The sequence below is a fragment of the Thalia democratica genome, chromosome 2 (assembly GCF_965202585.1).
Source record: "Thalia democratica chromosome 2, ktThaDemo2.hap1.1, whole genome shotgun sequence".
In the NCBI taxonomy this organism is placed as follows: domain Eukaryota; kingdom Metazoa; phylum Chordata; class Thaliacea; order Salpida; family Salpidae; genus Thalia; species Thalia democratica.
In genome coordinates this window covers 59,814,350-59,831,128 of record NC_139166.1, presented here as the reverse complement: position 1 = coordinate 59,831,128, position 16,779 = coordinate 59,814,350, and the positions used below count along the sequence as shown (strand labels likewise).

General features: G+C 24.4%; 1 long non-coding RNA gene across 2 annotated transcripts; it reads left to right on the top strand.

The window, feature by feature from the left end:
• Window positions 1-352: 352 nt before the first annotated feature.
• Window positions 353-7,635, top strand: LOC145849862 (uncharacterized). Of its 2 annotated transcripts, XR_014372374.1 has the most exons (4): window positions 353-936; window positions 2,841-2,932; window positions 6,179-6,258; window positions 7,421-7,635. It is a non-coding gene; the product is annotated as an uncharacterized LOC145849862 (long non-coding RNA). The 2 variants fall into 2 exon arrangements; XR_014372373.1 differs by lacking the exon at window positions 353-936 and having other exon boundaries at window positions 2,588-2,932.
• The last annotated feature ends 9,144 nt before the right edge of the window (window positions 7,636-16,779 follow it).

Genomic DNA, 16,779 nt, shown 5'->3' with positions numbered 1-16,779 from the left:
ATTTTATAACTTGATACAAATGCACATAGTTAAAAACTTATGTATTTTTACAATTACTTTTAATACAATTGTAAGTTTTTTATTATGAGTTTTTTATTAAATACAATTAAAGTTTAAGAGGTTGACCTTAAATTAGTCCATAGTTTAAATATTTAAGCTTAATTTAAGTAAATACCTTATTAAATGTTAATCAACTATTATAATCTAACTATTATATCTGTTATAATATAATCTAACCATATGTATTATAATAATTTTTCAATGACCCTAAATTTTTTGAGTTTATTATCAAAAAAGTGATTTTTAGCTCTGATTATTTTTTACAAACATCACAATTACTTTCCAGGTTTATTTCAATAAACAGTCATCATAATTATGCTTGAAATAGAAAATCGCCTTGTGCACAACAACCTTTTGCACAAATTTGAGTCGGCCTAATTGGGTGGCAAGCACAAGACCACCAACATCACCCTAGCGCATCACTATGTTACATCATGATTTTACGGGGTCACCTACTGCATCACTAAACCAAACGGCAACACGTCCAAGCTCATCATCAGCATCTGCCTTAAGTTCTGGTCGTCCCTTTAGGAGCATGGAGCTCAGACTCTGTTGGAGGAAGTATACGGGGAGTACTTGCAGTCCTCACCTGAGCCTGGATTCAGCGTTTCTCTCCTTGTTGACTTGACCGCTCTCCCAGAAGACGTCAAATCCCTTGCTTCAAAGATTGCCCTTCTCGAGCGCAACTGCTTTGCCTCTGTGTTTGAAAACTTCTTCAACGCCCAGGAGTAGGGCCGATCAACCAAGACAGCAGTGATCCCGTACAGGGATGATGAGACAATGTACATGGAAGCTAAGAAGGACAGAGTCACTGTTGTGTTTTCAACTGTCTTCAAGGATGAGACTGATGTCACTTATGGAAAAGTTTTTATGCAGGTTTGTGATTTAAAAATTGTGATCTAAATTTGATATTCAAAACAATTAGTTGTGTAATATTTCTTCAATCTTTTTTAAAAGTTGTTGTATTTCAGTTGTTGATACTGACTTGACTAAATTTTATTATGTTTGATCAAATTTTATTTGAAACTTTAATTTGTACATGAGTTAAAAATCTATGAATTAGAGTGCTCAGTACATAGGGTGCACGACTATTCAAATTCGGACAATTCAAATTCCGACAATTCAAATTCTTAAAAAAAAATTGAAAGGGCCACAACTAAAAAAGTATTGTATATTTGTCAAATATAAAAAATACATATGTAAGTCCTATTAATATCTACAAGCAATTTTTTTCTTTTTGCAAAACATTGAATACTTTTTGGTATATGGTTTAAATAAAGTAAAAAACATAGTTATTTTTAGTAGTTTTAAAATATCTTAAAAAGTATTTAAGATTTTGCAAAAAATAAAAAGTGGCTTGTAGATATTAATAAGGTCTACATAAGCATTTTTTATTTTTCTCAAATTTCAATTATTTTTTGAGATATAGTCTTCTAATTATTTTTTTAAGAATTTGAGTTGTCGGAATTTGAATTGTCCGAATTTGAATTGTCATGTAACCCAGTACATAAGAGGTTGGTAATTAAAGTTTTATCAAACATTTTTTATTTAAGCAGAGACTGTTTTTCCTAAAAGATATTCAGAGCATTTAAGTAACAATAAAATAGGAAGATTAATTAATTTTCCTTGAATTTACTTAAGTACATAGATATAATAATTAATTACTAATGTACTTAATCTTACTATATATATTTAAGGCCTTTGTATTATTTTATTCTTACTTAGAAAGCTCTGAAGATCCTTCTTGGAAAAACAGCAAAAGTAACAATTGTTGAATAAATTTTGATAAAACTTTGAAATGAGCTTAATTTCGTTTTCCACATTCACTATTCAAAATTAGTCTATAGCTGTTCTATAGTCAATCTTTAATACTGTTTAAAAAATTCAAAAATAAAAATTGATATGAAATATAAACAAGAAAAAGTTTTAAATAAGCCTTTTGTTATAAATAGTATTTATCTAAGTATAAGGGTTGCCACTTTACCTGGAGTTTGACAATTTAAGCAAAAAAACCTGAAAAAACCTAAAATTTGGGAAATTTTGAAAAAAACCTGAGATTTAGAACAAAAATCACTAAAAAAAACCTGGAAAAATCTGGAATTTTAACAGTTTTCACATGTTCTGTAGTAAAATTTCAATTTGACTCAAAAAATCTATCATATAAATGAAAAATTTTTGTCATCATCAAAAATTTTTTTTATTAAAAAACATATATAAAGTAGCTTTACAGTATCTTTTCAATGTTTTTATACTATTTAACACAGTTTCTTACCTTAAACTTAACTTTAAACTAAAAATAGACCCAAAAATGTCTACTTTTAAATTCCTGGAAGAAATTTAGAAAACCTGGTAAAAATTTAAAAAAATGATTAACTTTGGCAACCTTGAAGTATACTAGCTTAATTATAACTTCAAAATTTTAACTTTTGTTTTTAAATCAATGTTTTACTCATTTAAAATAAATTAATCCTGAGTTGATTAATATAAGCTTATTGTAATAAAATTTTAGTTCAAAGTATACTATACTATACTAGCTTAGTTAGCATTAAGTTTTTTTATGACGTTTTTAAGGTTTTTTCTTATTTTATTTGGCTAATTTTCAGTCACTCAGGCTGGCTATAAAAAGTGGCAACCCTGTATTTGAAACTTTTTTTTGGAAAACTAACCATTTAGTCATTAATTAATGTAAGTTTTATTGACTTTAATGTTTATAGAAATAAAGTGACATATTTTACTGATGAATTTTTTAAATTTCCTATTTATTTTTATATAATTAATAGCTGCAAGGTGGTAGCAATACCTAGAAAACATTCATAATAGCAGATGAGGATCATACACTTGGTAACGTGCTCAAATACATACTTGACAAAAAGTTGGTTTAAAAATATTTTTGGTTAAAGTTATTGAAAAAAATTAACTGCATAGCTGTAATGTAATAAAACACTGCTAAAATTTGTTTGTTTACAACTCTATTACTATTTACTCTAATACAACTCTATTACAAGTATATTTGAACGAAAGGAAGTTTAACTTTTTTCTACTCTGCTAAAAGGTTTATAAAGTTGTAAGAAAGGTTTCTTTTTGTTTAAACTGAAAACTGTGTTGTTAGCACAATTAATTTTAATAATCACAATGAAAGTTCTTCAAGTTTGTCTGATTAAATATTAAAAGTCTTTGAAAGTCTTACTTGTGTACATCATATAAAAAAATTAAATCTTTAGGGACATTAATTTTCAAATTTAGTTAATTAAAATAAATGAAAACAAATTGTACAGTAATCTTCCTTTATTGTACCAACATATGTTTCTGTGTGTTAATGAATCAACACACTTCAACTGGGTTCTGTAAAAAATAGTTACTGTAATAAAAGAATAGAAGCATTGAGTAAAGTGGGTGTATAAATGTTTTTCATTTAATAATAATAACTGTAGTAACCAGAATAATATCAATATCAGTAATATTTATAACAATGAAGTAATTAAATGTGGTTTTAACTTCAAGAACAATGTAAGTAAAAATTGTAACTGTCGTAAGTCGAATAAAATAAACTGTACGTTACATGGTAACTGCTTAATTAAAAATGTTGTGTATAAGGTGCATGTTAAATGTAAGCTTAGTGAAGATAATAACAAAAGTGACAATAATGTTAATGATAATAATAAAGATAAAGTGTGTATTGGTTCGACAGGAGGTCACTTTAAAGATAGGTACACCGGGCATAAGTATACTTTTAAGCATGTAAATAAAAAGAATAGCACAAGATTGTCAGATTTTGTTTGGCAGTATTTTGACAGGTATGGAACCAAACCAGAAATGGAATGGAGCATCCTTCACCACGCCAACAATAACATCAGTAGCGCGAGCAAGATCTGCCAAATATGCAACCTTGAACGAATGGCAATTTTAGCAGAAGATAGTAAACAATTACTAAATAAAAGACGTGATATTTCAAACAACTGTGCACACAACCGACGGTTCTTCTTCAAATAACACCTTGGCGCTTTCTCACCTTCCATATTTTTCATTCACCTTTCACATACGCACACACATTCACTTAACATATATTAATATAATTATATACCCTAAGTAATATATAGTTTTATTAACTTATTATTTATATATCTATTTCACACAAGTCACTTTCTATTCTCCGACATTTCATATATTCACTTTACCCTCCTACTATAATTCTTTACACCTTTATGTGTTAAGTTCCAAGTTTAATTGGAAGCTTGTAATCAAATCACAGATAAACTGTGCTTTTTTACCTACTACGCCCATGAGAGCTAGTAGGTTTTTTACTGCAGGTTTATACTTAGCATATGATCACCTTGTTATTTTACATTTTATCTTTCATATATAACAAAGTTTACTTATTAAATGTTTAAAATATCTGTATGGGATATTTAATTTAAACACCTGACTGCTACCTTATTAACCAATTATTATTATTTTTTTAACATATTTTTTTATATTTTATTAAACACAATATATATGTTATTTAAGTCATTGTGGTTTTATGTATGTCGCTGCAACTTAATTATTGGTCAGTACTTTGTAAGCTCAATAACAAGTTTGTTTTTTTTGTGTTTTGATTTCTTAAATTTGAATTTTTTTAATTTTTAATTTTTACATTTAAACTAAATCTGCTTCCTAATTGTATATAACTTTGATTTAATCTTTACAAGCATTTAATATATAATATACATGTTTCATCGAGTTTCTGTGACTTTTATTGTTCTCGCCGTTGTTAAGTTTTATTAAATTTTATTGATTTACTAACTAATGGTTGATGTTTTACTTTTGTTCAAAATAGATTACAAACATAAAAACTAAATTAACAAACTTTTCAATACAAATTAATTGAAATAACCTCATTTATATTGTGACGTAATTATTGGATGTAATGAATGTACTTCGTTCATTCATTAACAACAGTAAATTTGAATCAGTTATTCATTCCATTTAACGTGAGTGCTTTGTTTATATTATGATTTATTGTTTCGTTGTGTATTTTAGTTGACTTTATTTGTTTTAGACTGAATAATTACAAATGTTATATAGTTTTATAACAGTCGGATTTAATATTAAGTTTTTTACCTATTATTAACTATTATCTGTAGAAATTATTTCATTTTAATGAAAAACATGTATACACCCACTTTATTCTATGCTTCTATTCTTTCATTACATTAATTATTTTTTACAGAACTCAGTTGAAGTGTGTTGATTCGTTAACACACAGAAACATATGTTGGTACAATAAAGGAAGATTACTGTACAATTTGTTTTTACTTATATTCCAGGGAATTTATTTCACTAGGATCTTTTATTAGCAAACGATTAAACCTATATTTTGAACAGTTAATTAAAATCACTATTGTCATTATGTAGTTATTGTCTCTAATGGATATATATCAGAGATCTTATAAAAATGCCCTTTAAGTTTTCAGCTATATTTTTTTATTTGACAAGCATCACTAAAACAGCTTGTGCAAAAAAAAAAAAACTTTCACGCAGGCAGTTTTTGGTTTTCTGTTTACAAGTTATCACAAAATCACTTTTTGCGGAGCTTAAGACGATTTTAAGAGAATTTATATATTTTTTTTTTAAAGTTTTGTTACAAAAATCAAGAAAGTCTCCGTGAAACTTTCTTCAAATTGTTTCTAATTTTGCACAATGTGTTTTTTTTGATAACTGCCACATGTAAAATTATTTTCAGAAAAAAACTTTAAGGTTGCATTTTTTGGTTACATTCAGTGTAGACTGGAGTTGTTTTTCAGAAATTCAAGAACCGCTCCGTAAAAGCTTTTTATGATCTGATAAAATTTTGCAGAACCTGTTTTTATGATATGTTCTAAAAAAATATAGCTAAAAATTCAAAGGTCATAATTTTATAAGCACCCTAATTATTTTTGTGATATAAAGAAGTGCTATAGTTTGAAATGCTTAGTGTAAGATATAAACTTTATTAAAAGTTGTTATTCAATTAGTTTTTTTTTACTCAGTAATTTTCTAGCAGTGTTTGTTCACTTTTAAAAAGAATATTGCTTTTGTCCAAAAATATGTTTTAAAATTTAGTTGCATATTTCAAAAATTAAACTGCAAACTATTTCAGCCCGAAAGTACAATTTTCCGGTTATTCGAAACCACACCCCTCTGAAAATAAAATCCACGTCAGAATTCAGACTTATAAAGGTTTGAATTATTTAATTTTGAAAAGTTAATAATTAATATTTTTTATTAGGTTTAACTTTTTAATTACTTTGAAAGTATTGGCTATCTATAGAAGTTTACTTTTAAAATAAGGTGTTTTAGGATTTAAATGTAAATAAAATAAATGCATAGTTTATGACCAGAAATACCTGAACTTTTTTTGCAATAGCCGTGATAATTATATTTTAAAGTGCAAGTTTAAAGCTTTTTATTTTGTCTTAAATCAAAATTTAAACTTTTGTTATTGTTTTCTCAACCGTAAAGTTAATTTGTTTTGTAGTTAAATTAGTTTTCGTTTGGTAATACTCAAATTTTCAGTGAAGTAACTCAGTAATATTTTAAATTATATTTTAAACTAGATTGTAAGTTGAAGTTACAACTGACCTTCATATTATACTTTTTAATAGTTGGAATAAAACATAAGTTTTTTTCTTATAAATAGAATTATTTACACAAAACAATATTTTGAAAGGTATGCACAGTCCATCAACTTAATAGAGTTTTTGAATTGTTTGTGGGAAAATTTAAACCGTTATCAAAGATGTTTAATACCAATTAAATAATAAGTATTTGAAAATTCCATAACAAAATTTTTATTATTTTAAGTTTTGCTTATATCTTTTGCTATAATTTAAAAACCTGTTAATTTTTTTTTAATTAGAAAACCAAATTAATTATCATATAATTTTTAACATTAGAATCATCTTACAGCCAAAGACTTTGTAAAATTTTGATTTAATAAATCATAATTTTTATAAACAATTATTTTTCTTGAGTTTTCTGCCGACCAGGCTTTCAAGAAAGGTCTTAGAGATCTTCATGAAGAATGTGCCCATTCCTTAAATTTTTTTGAAGTTTATATTAATAATATTTAACGCTTAAATAGCAAGCTTTATCTGTTTTGAATTTTTTTTATATGTTTAACAGCTAAAGATTAACATTTTAATTATAGCAATTATAATTTTGTTTAAAACTTGATTGAAATAAATATTTAAACACAAAAAATATTTTAAAAATCTAGTATACTTTGATTTAAATTTATATGTTTTAAAATTTAGAACTTTTTCTTAATTGATAAAAATAAATACAAATATTTTTAATATAATATGAGATAAATTTATTTATTTTTATTTAAATTTAACAGGAAAAAGCAGCAGAGTGCAAGGAAACCAAAATGGAAGCATAAATTATTTCAATTGCAAAAAAAATAATTTTTAAACGTGTTATTCTATATCCAAGATGGTTTTAAACTTCTAATTTTTTAAAGTTTAAGTTTTACAAAAACCTTTATTTTGCGCTAAACTTGTAAAAAAAAGTTTTAGTTTATATTTTTAAAATGTGCATTTAAAAAAGTTATAAGCGTTGTGTGATAAAAACGTTTAGGTAATTTTTATTGATAAAAAATGTTTCACTTCTTTTATGTTTTTATGATTTGTTTTATAAATCATTTTATATCTTTTTATTAAAACCTTTTCATCATAAATTTCTTTAATATAATTTTCTAAATAAGAGTCTCTGCTTAAAAAATGTTTTTTTAAGAAACTGATGGTTCTCACAGATTGAAACTAGTTTAAGAATGTAACTTATTGTTATTAAGTAAAATAAAAAATATATATAAGTACAAATTATCTGAAAAAATTTATAAGTGAACTTCGTGTACGAGAGTAGATTTTATTTAAATAAGATTTTTTAAATCCATTTTATATCATAACTCTAGTTTAAGTATTTCTAATCATGGTTGCAATTCACTCAGGCTATTTTTATATTTGAGAAATTCGGGCTGGCCTTAAGATATTATTAAAAACTCTTATAGTTTTTAATGATTTTCAAAGAAATTGAATACATTAAGTTTTAAATATTTTATAAAAAACGATTTATTATATATTATGTAGTAATTCTCTTAATTTAATGTTGATTTTAAACATAGGTGTCTTTAGCATATATGTAATGAAAATCATGTATTTAACTACTTAAGCTCTACTTGAATGTAACAAAGGTATAATCAATGCTCTATATTAAACTTATGTTTACAACTCTGCTCTTAATGATAAAAAATTAAGTACAAGCGAATAAAATAATTTGTTTCAACGTCTTTAAAACATGCACTGTGTGTAAATTTCAACTTTTTTGTTATTAAAATACATACTTTTGATTTTCTTTATAATTGAATGGAAAACTAATAAGTTACTAAATAACTAGCAAAAGTAAAACTAGATTGATTATGCATGTCTTTGAATATATCTGTTTACCTCAAATTTTTTTTAGTACACTGAACTGTAGATAGTTTTTATGGATGTTTTAATAAACTTAAACCTTGGTTTTTTTGAATTAAAGAGTTACAACCCTTTTTTATTTAATGTTCAATATAATTTTGCAGTAACGTTTAACCAACTTATATTAGTTTAAAATTTTCTACCTTTAATTGGTAATTTTAATTTGTTGTTTTATTAACTAAACACAAATTTTAGGAAACCCTTTGTTAAAAAACATAAATTTAAGAATTCAAACAAGGGTATACTTAAGTTAGATTATTATCTAGCTAAAGACACCTAAAACTTTAAAAGAACAAAACTTTTAGGCTATGGTAAGAAACTACTTCAGCTTACTTAATCTTGAATTGTTTGGTTTTCTAGAACAAAAATAATATCATTAATGTATGAATAATATTGTACTGATTAAGAATACAAAATTATATTCAGCTTTTCAAATACTAGAAAATGTTATTTTTACTCATTAGTAACTATCTATACCAACGTAGAACGATTAGATAATACAATATAAATCACTCTTATTTAACAGAAGTACTTCAAACTCTATGAGATTATCAATGCTTGCTAAAACTTATAATTTAGGAATTAGTGTTTAAAATTTAATAATCGACGAAAATGTAATGTTTAAATTGACTTTTAAATGCAAATAAAACTTAATCTCAAAACTAGTAACTATCTATACCAACGTAGAACGTTTAGATCAAGGTTTCTTTTTTTTTTTCAAGTTGCCCCCTTTAAAGTAATTAAAGAAGTTATTGTCCCCTGCATCAATACTACTCAAAAAAAAAACATTTAAAGCACCTAAGACCTTTTTTTTACTCTTCATCTGCAATTCAAGAATATCTAGTGTAAGTTTCAAAAATGATAATAAATACATCTAAGACTTTTTTTTCACCCACTAACTTTAGCCCCCCGAATCACTAAAATCGCCCTATTTAGGAAACCCTGGTTTAGATAATACATTATAAAGCACCTTTGTTTAAAAGTATTTTAAACTCTTATGAAGTTACCAATACTTGCTAAAACTTTTAAATTATAAATCAGTGCTTATATTTAAAACAAGCATTTCTGATAATTGACGAAAATGTAATGTTTAAATTGACTTTTAAATGCAAATCAAACAATGGAACTGAATCTCTTTAACAAAACTATTTAACCGACGTAGGACGTTTAGATAATACAATAAGGCAGCTTTATTTAACAGAAGTATTTTAAACTCTCTTGAGGTTATCAAACCTTACTAAGGATTATAATTCATCACTCAGTTTTAAAATATAATGCTTATAATTTAAAAAAAAGGAAGATTTTAATTAAAAAGAACTTTTATGTTTGTTAAAGCTTTTTAACGAAGTATAAGAATTTAAAAAGTATTGATTTGGGGTAAAGTGAACGACTTAAAACTTATGCAAAGAAAATTAGAAAACAAAGGCGTTTAAAAAATAAAGTTGTTATGTATATTACTAACAAAGAACTAAAGTTTTAATTGTTTAAGAATTTTTGTAATAGTCAAATTTTTGTTAATTTTCAAGATAGAAATGTAGTAATTTAAAGCTAATACTTATTAAAAAAAGTTTTATCTTTACAGGACTTAAGGACAACTACAAAAAAATACTTTCTAAGTTTTAGTTTAAAGATATCTATTAAATTTGCTTAAACAAATTAGCTTGACCCGAAAGTTTATTTAGATTCTTTGAATAAATCTATTCAAGTTAGATAAATTGAGAAGCAAAGTTTGCTTGTAAACAAAAAAAAGAAACTTAATAAATTTTTTAAACAATTTTACAGAGGTAGCAGACAAAAATTACGTCTAATTACTTGATATTTTCAAGGTAAAACTTCAATTAATGTGTAATTACTTTCCTTAACATTTTTGATGCCTCATGCTAACTATTCTGTCGCAAGAAGTTATATTTAAAAAAAAAACGTATTAGGCTTTAAAATAAGAGTTTAAAAAGTTAATAAGGTAAAAAATTAAATAACTTATAAACATTGTTAACTTTTTTGTAGCGTTTTTGACCTTGTTGAACTGAGTATTACATTGTTGAACTTAAAAAAAATAATTTATTGCAGTTATTATACATTAAATGAAACATCATGGTATAGTATACTTTCAAGTGTAGTTAATTTTAAGCTACGTTTTACAAAATATTTGTCTTCGCTTTTTTGCTGGGTTAAATCATTTAGAAAAGTAGTTTAAGGTTTTTTTTTTCAAAGTAATAAGGTTTTTGTTATGTAATTATAGTTAAGTTGTTTAGTTTCATATGAATGAAATTGTTTTTTAAGTTTTGATATGATTGTTTACCTAAAACTCCATTTAGAAAAAATGAAAAAGTTAACTATTTTCCAATTCGATTAAAAAAAAAAAGAAAAGATCAACTGTAGTTAAGCATTTTGTTAAACATTTGCAAAATCTTTTTACCTAATGTCTAGTAAAGATTTATATACTAAATGCGTTAAAGTTATGATAAGCTGAAAGTACACAAAACAGGAAAGTACTGTTTTAGTTTCAAATGATAGAAACAACTTAAACAGGTTAAAGCAAAATAAAAACTTGATTGTTTTTCAAAAGTAATTATATAAGATAAAAATTGCTTTGTAATAACAAAGTGTAATGCACTGTGTTACTTTATTTATAATAAACATATTCTACTTTTTTAATCAAAAATATCAACTGCAAACTAAAATTTAAAAAATTTAATCTTTAACTACAAATATAGATTTTAGGTTTAAATGACATTAAATAAAAAATTATAAGTTATAAAATTGGAAATTTTTTTTTCTAAACAAGCTGAAAACAACTCAAAAAGTGGAGTTAATAAATGTTTTACTAAGTAAAACTTTCATTCAATATTTTCTTTAGTATAATGATATTGACAATTATATCACTCTAAATAAAAATGATCTATATAATTTTTGTTGTTTATCAGATAATTTATCTAGAAATGTTCAAAATTACAAGGTTTATTGTTGCCTAAACTAGAACTTAAATCAGTCGAAAACACAATGATAACCTAACTAGTAATCTTAAATCATATATAATTGTTTATTGAACGACAAAAAAATACGCTCAAAAGGTTTGGTCCTTGGACCTGGTGTACAAAAAACTTTTTGGTTATCGAGTCATACACCAGAACAGTTTAACTTCATGCCCAGGAAAAGTTCTCAGGACATGTTCAGGACAAGGTCAACATACAATCTGAAAGTAAATAGTAAGTTTATTGAACGACAAAAACAAAACGGCTCAAAGTATTTTGTCTTAGGACCTGTGCACGAAGAACCTTTCGGTTGTCGAGTCGTACACCAAGGATACCTTTTAACGCCTTGTCCAGGACAGGTTTTTGTCCAGATCAGTGGTCATTAAAAAGTTCCGAGTTTTTAAGTAACAAATCGGCCTTAGTCTAAATTATTTTAAATTGATAAAAAATTATTTTTTTATGTCAAATCGTAGTTGAAAAACAATGGCTGTAAAATTAATTTGCATTAATTAAACATTTTTGTTTATTTTTAAATATATAAAATTTTGAACAGTAAAAATTTAAACTCAACTCAGATTTAGATAAACTTTTAAAATACTATTTATTAGCTATTTTTGAAACACTAAAATCATTCTGATTAATGGAATGCTTATGATAAATCAGAAGCATAAAAGTTATCTTCTTTCTATTTAAACTAAATTTTCGATGTTTGAACAACTAGAGTTACTTTAGATGCTTTAATTATACGTTGAAACATATAAAATCCGTTTCAATGTTCTGACAACTACAACTAAATAATAATGTCTAACGACTTAGTAATATCTAGTTTAAAATCACACTTTTAAGTTTATTTTTACGTTTAAAAGGACTTATTTAAAACTTTTCAAAAAGTAAAAACCCTAAAGTTATGCTTAATTAAGTACTTAACTAAATTTTATTCGCTATTTTACTTTGAGTAAAATACTAATTTTAAATGTTTTTTAGCTTACATATAGCTACATAAAGTAATTTTATCGTATTTAAAAAACACTGCTCTTGAAACTCGTGTGTTTTGCTTAATAACAGATTTAATTAAACAATAAACAGTTTTATTTTTACTACGTAAAAAAAACAGTGATGCAGAAAATTAGATTTATTTTTGTGACGAATCTTTCTATACAATCAATGTACAAAAACAGCTTAGTTCAACAACTTACTTATAGCTAAATACAGTAACAGTAGTTTAAGTTTCCTTTTTATTGCTAAACGATCTAAATATTAAATAAACTTATGTTTTATCAAACAGCGAATATTTGCTAACAATTTACGGAAACAGTTTATGTCTTATCATAACCTTAATTATGTTTTAAAATGCGCAAGTGTTTATTCAAATGAGTCTAATTACAGCTTTCTTGTGCTAATTAGCAGGTAAAAAAGTAGGTCAAAGTTAAAACTGTGTCAAGCTCAAGTTTTCGAGTTCAAAACGAGATCACGTGATTTTTAATGTTAAAAAAAAAGACGAGCATTACTACAGCGTTTTGTTTTATAGCAGTTTAAAAATAGTTGTGTTTGTTGAAGCAGTTAGATTTTTTTTATGCAGTTTTTTTAAGCTTTTTAGTTTTGATTTTTATTCTGTATTGCTTAATAAGTTTAACACTTTTATTAATATTGTTTGTTTTTTAAGTTGCTTGAAGAATTACAGTTGCTTTTTGTCAGTTGTTTTATAATCTAAAAGCACTTTATAACCTTTTTTTCTAATTTTAAATAGTTTTTTAATTAATAATAGAATAAAAAAATTAATTCTACCAAAAAATAAAGATATTTTTTTTAAGTTATTGTTTAAAAATCAAGAAAAACACTTTCAAATTAAAACTTCTTAGTTTTCAAAGGAAAATATGTTTTAAATAAGTTTAAAACGTTTGTTTACTATACATAGCATACATAAGAACTAAATAAATGAAAGTTTTCAAATATTTTAGACTTTATATGTACAAAAGCTAAATGGTAAAAACACTACTATTTCTTATTTTTGTTGGTGGTATCTCGTTTTCTTGTGGTGAGTTGAATTTGTTTTAATCTGCAACTTTTTAATAATAAAATTATTTGTACGTAAACTTATCTAGAGTTGAAAAAGTAATTGCTTACCTTAACTGTATTTAAATAGTTTTTATATATGTTTTTGTTTATTAAAACGTTTTTGCACAAACAAATTTAAGAGAAAGTTAAAAGTTTAGTTAATCAGCTCACATAATTCATTATAAATTGAAAATTTAAGCTTGTTTTATTTTATCTGTTCTACTAGCTTTTGTTTATACAAAACTGTGTAAAATTTATCAATTTTTAATCCTCAAGTTATATTTTAAATAATTATTTTTTGTAGAATACTCTTGTGTATTGAATTAGTTTTGCTTGAAACTTTTTTTTCAAAAACTTTCATTTCAATAATTAGTTTAATTTTCATTAAATTTAATACCTTTAATTACTTTTGAAGCTATATTAGCATAACATTACACTTATATAAAAATTAAAAATAAGCAATTATTTATGTAAAGATTTAAAATTATGTTTTAATTTTTGTCTCCTTATTAGAGTAGGTCATCTAAGTTTTAAAACTTTTTAAGCATATTTTTCAAATTACTAGTAAAAACTTTTTTCAAATTTAAGTTTTACTTTTGTAGTATTTAAAAGAATTTATTAACTAAACATATTGTTTTACTTTATGCTTAGCACCAAATAATGATTTATTAAATCAAACTATATCAACTATATAATTAACTGTTAGTTTTTTTTTTGTCTTTTAACTTGGTTTTGAAAACAATTTATGTACACTACTTATGTATTTAAACATATAAGAAAAATGTTATATTCTCATAATTTTTCTATAAATTTTGTATTTCAGCTAAACAATTAGTTATATTTTAATTGTTACTAATAAAAACTATCAAAATTAATTGTTTTGATAAAATATTGTTTTCATGCGTCTGTTCTGTTACAATTTAAAAAACACTTTCATCATACTTCTACTACCAAAAGAAACAAAAATAAATTCTCTTTACTGCTTAAGTAATATAAGGTCCACATAACTTCTGTAATGATTTTATGGATACTTCTCAATACACATATTTATATTTAATTGAATAATATACATTGAAAATAAATAAACAAGTTTTAACTTTTGCAACTATTTTTTTTTGTAAAGCTTATAAATACTTAACATGATGAAACCAAAGCTTAATTTATCAATGAAAAATTGTTAATAAAGCAGAAATGTTAACTGAAATGGATAAGTTTAAATGGATAAGTGTTATACGTCATTTATTTTTTTATACAAATAAATTACCAATAAAACCCTCAAATTGTTCTAATTAACCGAAATAAATGCCATTATCAACAAGTTAACAAAAAAAAGTTTATAATACAACTTTACAATCAAAAAGTTATGGACATCCCTAAACTTTATACATCCAACTAAAAATTAATATGTAAAAAAAATATTATAATACAAATTACAAAACTTTAAGTAAAGCTATATTTATAAATTTACACTTAAATGTTTAGAACAGAAAATTAAACAAGAAATAATATGTATAAATATAAAATTTCATTTAACTTTGGATACTTAGAAAATGTTGTAAAAATTTTTGGATTTGCAAGCGACCAACTATTTTTTTGTTAATTTTCTCAAAACTTTAATAATTAATTAAAACCTAATCTAATTGTTTGTTTTTAAAGCAAGAGACATTAACTTAGACTGTTTCTAATAATATATAAAAATTAAAAAAAAAAAAAACTTTAAAATTACTGGCATTATATAGGTTAATTTATTTTCCATATAAATGAAAAAAATTCTACATACTATGGCGCCAGATTTAGAAGTTTCTTTCTAAAAAAGAGGTCTTTAGGTCAAAAAAAGTAAATTTTCTGTTTGTGAGAAAATTATCAATAAAACAATTGCTGTTCATGTTTGTGTACAAGTCTTTACATAAATGACTATATCTCAAAGCCATAATGAAATTTTATATTTAAAAAAACTAGCTTTAAAGCAAGCTTCCATGCTAAAGCCATTGTGGATTAAAAAAAAGTTTGACTCCCTATAGCCATAATAAAAAACAAGATTTAAACAATGTTAAATCACTACAAGATGTTTTATAAGTACTAAATTATATAGAAAAGTAAATATAGAAAACTATAAATGATGCTATTCTATAAACTTGGTTAGAAAATATAAACTTATAAGGTAGTTATAATACTTATTTAGATCATGACTTTTTAACATTTATGTTTAATACTAAATTAGCTACACAATGGATTATGATTTATCTAAATATGTTTGGTAGAAAAAACTAAACAGTTAACACTGATATATACAGATACATAGTTTCAAATGAAGTTTGAAAATGAAGATGATTGTGTGTTATTTTAAAACTAAAATCTAAAATAGACTTGTAACTTTACTTAATTTATAGCTTAATTCTTATTTTGCTTGCTGAAATAACAAATTCATTATTGTTCACAAACACTAAATAATTTTCATAAAGGGAAAATAAGTTAAATTGCAAAAATGTGCCTTATTTGTAAAAGTTTACAAACTCTTAAACTTAATAATTCAAATACTACTATTTACTGATAATCTAGTATGTTTATAAGTTTTAAAAATAACATGTTTTAGAAAATGACAATAAAACATTATTTTCTAAAAATTACCTGAACGGAAATTTTACTCATATGAAAACTAAACCATAAATAATTTCCTTTAAAGAACATTATTGGTACATTAACATATAAAAATACTTAGCAATCTGAAGCGAGATGATAGGAATACTCTATGCACAAAAATTCATACCTTAAACTAAAAGTATAGACCAATAAAACTTTAAAAGAAATTAAATAACTAAAAAAGCACCAATAATTATGCACTTTAAAAAAAAAGTGCATAATTATAATTGTTTCGATTTTACTGATAATAAAGCAGTGTGAGCAGCTGTGAAAACTTAAATCAACAATAAGTTTACAACTTTAACAATTCAACAGGCCACCCTATTGCGAGAAATATCCTTCCAAAAGGACCACAAGACAACATTGATACCACTGTACAAAAACTAGGTTAGTTAAAAATTTTTTGGTAACACTCGTTTAGTTTTCCAAGTTTAATATTTTTCGAAAATTTTGAGAACAACTAATCTATGAAATGTAGCTCGTGAAAAGTAAGTTTAATAAACAGTTACAGTAGCAGTGCACAGTTTTTCATTCGTTCGTAAAAACTTATTAAATATTAAACT